Genomic DNA, 6,183 nt, shown 5'->3' on the forward strand with positions numbered 1-6,183 from the left:
AATATAACGGTTTTTTTTTTTTTTTTTTTTTTTTTAGCTTTTTTCATCTCTCTCTTGCTTTCTCTCTTGCAATCCCTTCGGGATTTTACACATTGCTTTCTCTAAAATTGTACCTACCTAATATTTTATAGGAGGTAGGTAAAAAAAAAAATAATAATCATTCACTCACAATTTTATTGGGACCACAATCAGAATAGTAAAAAATAAATAACAATAATGAAGAGGTTTTGCCAGCCTAGTTAGCTTAGTTGGTAGTGCGTCTGTCTTGTAAGCGCTAGGTCGCGGGTTCGATTCCCGCCCGGAGCGGATTTTATCCTGCTGGGATAATGTTCGTTCTCGGAACGGCTGGCTTTCTCCTATCCTGTCTGTTTTTCCCAATTTTCATTAATTTTCTGACATACATCTTCAGAGACTCCAGAGGTATCGCTGATAGAGCTGGATCGGAACGGCTGGCTTTGTTCTATCCTGTCCTTCTTTCTTCTATTTCGAGACGATAAGACTTCTCTTGTTACAGTCCTCTCTGTGAAACCTCTTCGAAAAAATGAAATAAATAAAAATATATCCACACACAGAACACTATTACTCCAAAGAGTACGAAGTCCACAGAGAGGCAACGTGTATGTGAAAGTTAACCCAATAAGTGTAGCAGCTACAACTATACGTACATACAAGATATTATTACTGCCTAATAGAAAACTTTTTCCTGTAGAAATAAGAAATGGGGACGAAGAAGAAGAGGAGGAGGAGGAAAAAGAATGTGAGATGAAGAAAGTGAACGATGAAATGAAGAAAAGGAAGAGGGGGAGAAGAAGAAGAAGAAAGAGTAGGAGTAGGAGAAGAAGAAGAAGAAAAGGAGGAGGAGGAGGAAAAAGAATGGGAAAAATGAGATGAAGAAAGTGGACGAGGGAATGAAGTAAATAAAGAGGAGGAGGAGTAGAAAAATAAGGGAAAAATAAGAGGAAGAGGATGAAAAGAAGAAGAAGAAGAAGAAGAAGAAGAAGAAGAAGAAGAAGAAGAAGAAGAAGAAAAAAAGAGGTTTGACAGAGGGAATTGTACCTTCCCCAAGGTCTTATCGTCGCGAAAGCAAAGACAGGAGGAAGACAGCATTAGGGGAAAGCCAGGCATTCCGAGAACTAACTTTATGGGATAAAAATATAAAATCCTCCCCGGGCGAGAATCGAACCCGCGACCTAGCGCTTAGAAGGCAGATCCTCCAAGCTAACTAGAGGCTGGCTCGATTTAAGTTCAAGAGTTAAACAAGAGTTTGAAAACTCTGATTGTTTCTCTAATGTTGTTTCTCAGTAGGCTACCTTAAATGTTTTGACCTGACTTGGACTCGAACCACCAACCTCCAGTAGTCCACACTACCCATTACAGACGTGAGATTTCGAGTTGGTTTCATTCTCTAATTTCTATGAAAGATGTGACATTTAAAATTAATTACCTACTTATCTTTATTTATGTTTTACTTTCCTTTTTTTTTTGTTATTATTTTTAATGCATTTTTACAATATACTCGTATCTACAATAATTATTTACTTTTTTTAAGTATAATTTGTTGTAGGTATCTATTGTCTTCAAAAATAACAAAGAAAAGTAAGAAGAAAAAAAGCTTCTCTTATTGTTTCTTATTTACTTACCTTCTCCTTCCCCACCCCCCACCCCCTCTCCTCCTTCTCCTTCCTCTCCCCTTCTCCTCCCCCTCCCCTCATCTTGAAAACCCATCCATCTTTAGTTTAGTCTTTCATTAGCCTCTGTAAAGTGCACACGTACTCTCTCCTTCTCCTCCTCCTCCTTCTTCTTCTTCTTCTTCTTCTTCTTCTCCTCTTCTTCCTCCTTCTTCTCCTCTTCCTCCTTCTTCTTCTTCTCCTCCTCCTTCTTCTTCTCCTCTTCCTCCTCCTCCGCCTCCTTCTTCTTCTCCTCCTCCTCCTTCTTCTTCTCCTCGTCCTTTTTTTCTCCTTTCTCTTCCTTCTTTTTTATATTTCTTCGTCACCTTCCTTCTTTTTCTTCTCCTTCCTTTTCTTATTCTCTTCTTCTCTTCCTTCCGTTTCTCTCGTATTTCTCCTTCTCCGTCTTCTCTTTCTCCTTTTTGTCCTCCTTCTTCTCTTTTTTTCCTTTTTCTGCTACTCCTTCTCTTACTCTCTTTTCTCATCATTCTCTTTTCTCTCCTCTTTCTTCGTTTCCTACTCCTCATTCTTCACCTCTTCTTTGTCTTGATTTTTTCCTCCTCTTTCCGAAATTCTTTCTCTTTCCCTTCCTCTCTTCCCACCATTTTTAATCCTTTCCCCCCCCTCTGTAAACTGCACACGTACTCTCTCCTCCTCCTCCTCCTCCTCCTTCTTCTTCTTCTTCTCCTCTTCTTCCTTCTTCTTCTTCTCCTCCTCCTTCTCCTCTTCCTCCTCCTTCTTCTTCTCCTCTTCCTCCTTCTTCTTCTCCTCGTCCTTTTTTTCTCCTTTCTCTTCCTTCTTTTTTTATATTTCTTCGTCACCTTCTTTCTTTTTCTTCTCCTTCCTTTTCTTATTCTCTTCTTCTCTTCCTTCCGTTTCTCTCGTATTTCTCCTTCTCCGTCTTCTCTTTCTCCTTTTTGTCCTCCTTCTTCTCTTTTTTTCCTTTTTCTGCTACTCCTTCTCTTACTCTCTTTTCTCATCATTCTCTTTTCTCTCCTCTTTCTTCGTTTCCTACTCCTCATTCTTCACCTCTTCTTTGTCTTGATTTTTTCCTCCTCTTTCCGAAATTCTTTCTCTTTCCCTTCCTCTCTTCCCACCATTTTTAATCCTTTCCCCCCCCTCTCCTCTTCATTCATCTTTCACCTTTTCCTCTTGTTTATTTTTAATTACACTTTTGCCAGTTTCTCCTTCTCCTATATCCGTCTTAGCTCTTACTTTTTCTTATTGTAAAAAAAAAAACCCTTGCTCGTGGTATTAAAAGAGAAAAGAAGAAAATTGGGAGGAGTAGGAGGAGGAAGAGATGAAGAAAAAAAAGGGGTAGGTGGAGGAGGAGAAGAAAGAGCGGAAGGAGGAGAAGAAGAAAAGAAGGAGGAGAAGGAGAAGAAGAAGAAGAAGGGGTAGGTGGGGAAGGAAAAGAAGAAAAATTAGGAAAGAAGAACAAAAAGATAAAAAAAGAGAAAGAGGAGGAGAAGAAGCTATCTAATTCCTTTATTTATTTTTGCCATGCTTTCCGTTTTTTTTTTTTTTATTTTTTTAATTGTGTTCGAGTAGGTGTTGCCATTTTCCTCTGGCTTCTAACTTTTCAACCTCTTGGGAAACTTTATTTTTTACGTTCAGAAAAGCTCATAGAAAAAAGGTATAGCTATATTTTTACCTGATTTATTATTATTTTCTTTTTTTTTTTTAGGTTTGATAGTGCGAACTGTAACTGCTAAGGTCTTATCGTCTTGAAAGCGAAGAGAGAAGGAAGACAGGATAGGAGAAAGCCAGCCGTTACAAGAACGAACCTTATCGTTTAGTATAAAATCCGCCCCGGGTGGGAATCGAACCCGCGACCTAGCACTTACAAGGTAGACGCGCTAGCCTCCAAGCTAACTAGGTTTAATTTGTCATAGACCTGCTACCCTCTGGTTTGAAAAGGCTAGGCTGAAATTGAGTTCATTAGTCCGTCCTTCCTTTATTATTCCAAATTAACCTTCTTTTCCATTTTTACACCTTCTTTAGTGTATATACCCTTGCAATATTGTAATCTATAATATTATTGATGCAAATAAACAAATTACAAATCCTAATTACCTATCTGAAAATACCTAGATACCTACCAATAATTACTGTGAACAATATCATACATGAGGGAGAGAAAAAATCCATCTCCATAGAAGTTAGGATTAGCTTAGGGGATGATCCATTGTATTTATTATATTTTAATAAAATAAAGCAGAATTTATTCAATTCAATTCAATTCAATTCTAAATGTTCTTTTTCCTCCTCTTCTTCTTCTTCTTCTTTTTCTCCTTCCTCTTCTTCTTCTTTTTCTCCTTCCTCTTCTTCCTCTTCTTTTTCTCCCTTCTCTTCTTCCTCTTCTTTTTCTCCCTTCTCTTCTTCTTCTTCTTCTTTTTCTCCTCCTCCTTCTTCTTCTTCTAAATGTTCTTTTTCCTCTTCTCCTTCATCTTCTTCTTCTTCTAAATGTTCTTTTTCCTCTTCTCCTTCCTCCTCTTCTTCTTCTTCTTCTAAATGTTCTTTTTCTTCTTCTTTTTCTGCTTCCTCCGTCCCTATCTTCGTCCATTTGCTTCATCCTGACTTTTTCCTCGGTAACTACCCGAATTCAATGGTGCAGTAGACTGCAGTAGATTGCCCCGTGGACTTCGAATTGGTGGTTCAAGTCCACGTTGAGTCATAAAATTCATCGAGATGATCGCGAGATTTGATTTCCTAGCTAGACCAAAGACTAAAATTTCATTCCTCTCTCTCTCTCACCCTCCCTCTTTCCCTTTATCACTTTATCTCTCTCATACCCACACACTTATGTCATATTTTCCTCTTATGTCGTTTAGTTTTACTGGCTTTAACACCCATCTGTTGTCTCTCTCTCTCTCTCTCTTTATCTAAGTACTTAAACACATGTTCGTTCTGTTATCTGTACGTTTTTGTTCTTCCTCTTCTTCTTCCTCATCATCTTCTTCTAGTTATACATTGTAAATTCATATACATGAGAAATAAGCTTAGGTAACTAAACTGAAAAGTGCAATTTTATTAGGGGTTGGGTGAAGTAAATTTTGTCCAGAAAACCACAAAGAAAAAAAAAAAACTGTATAAAGGAAGAACGGGCTCTAGTCTTGATTTTAAATCATTACATGAAAGTAAAATCAAAAAAAATCAAATCAATAATAATAATAATAATAAGTAAACTGAATATTAAACAAATTAGGTAGGTACATAGCCACTGATTTTCTCTAATCACGAATAAACTACGGGCTAAAAAATGCCCGGAGGGACGGGCCCAGCTTGTGTTTTTTTTTTTTTTTTTTTTTGTTAAAATGCCCGGGGGGGCGGGCCCAGCTTGTTTTTTTTTTTTTTTTTTTTTTGGTTAGGCGCTTTCTCTAAGGAGCCTTTTGTAGTCGACAATTTTCTTCTCGTCTTTCTTATCATCTTTAATTTCTTCTCCCTTACTTTTAACTTTTCTCTTGAGGCCTATAGTCTACTCATTCCTTAAATAATAATATCACATCATGTAATCTTTCTCCTTTCTTCTTCTACTCCTTCTTCTTCTTCTCCTCCTCATTCTTCTTCCTTTTCCTCTTCTCCTTCTTCTTCCTTTACTTCTTCTTGACCTCCTTCTTCTTCTCCTCCTCCTTCTTCTTCTCCTCCTTATTCTTCTTCTCCTCATCCTTTTTTTTTCTTTTTCTCCTTCTCCTCCTCCTTCTTTTCCTCTTCTTCTTCTCCTTCTACTTTTCACCTCAAATTACTCCCCAATGGGTCGTAATATTGTGTTTTTACATTTGAAGGAGTTGTAATAATTCCTTTTCTTACTTCCTATCTCTCCCCTTTTCTCTCTCTCTCTCTTCCTTCCCTTCTATCTCTCTCCCTCTTCCCTCCCCTTCTATTCTCTTACTCTGTTTATCATTGTTCATATATGATTAATTGATCACTCCTTCCCTCTCTCTTTTCCTTTTCCTCTCTCTCTCTCTCTCTCTTTCTCGCTTGTTCTCAAGATTTAATCTTCTACCTCTTGTTTGTCTTATTGAGATTACCTCCCAGTTTCTCTCTCTCTCTCTCTCTCTCTCTCTCTCTCTCTCCTTTTTCCTCTAACTCTCTCTCTCTCACTCCCTCTCAATCTCCCCCCTCCTTTTTTGCTCTAGCTCTCTCCCTCTTCCCTCTATGTCTGTCTCCATCCTTTTCTCTTTCTCTCTTTCCGTCTCTCTCACTCCCTCTTTCCTTTTCCCTTGTCACACCTTCTCTCTCTCTCTCTCTTTCTCCATCTCTCTCTAGATTTAATCTTCTACCTCTTGTTTATCTTAGGTACTGGTAATTGGGTTAAGTTAACCTCAGGTATTGGATAACGGAGCGAACAATGTGAATTTCAAACTTTAACTCAACGAGCAAAAAGTTCGACAATTTTTGAAGATACCTAAGTGTATTTTTTTTTTTTTTCTTTTTTTTTTAAGAGGTTTGACAGAGGGAACTGTAACTGCTATGGTCTTATCGTCCCGAAATCGAAGAGAGAAGGAGAGAGAGA

The sequence above is a fragment of the Diaphorina citri genome, unplaced genomic scaffold, assembly GCF_000475195.1.
Source record: "Diaphorina citri unplaced genomic scaffold, Diaci psyllid genome assembly version 1.1 scaffold253, whole genome shotgun sequence".
Classification (NCBI taxonomy): domain Eukaryota; kingdom Metazoa; phylum Arthropoda; class Insecta; order Hemiptera; family Psyllidae; genus Diaphorina; species Diaphorina citri.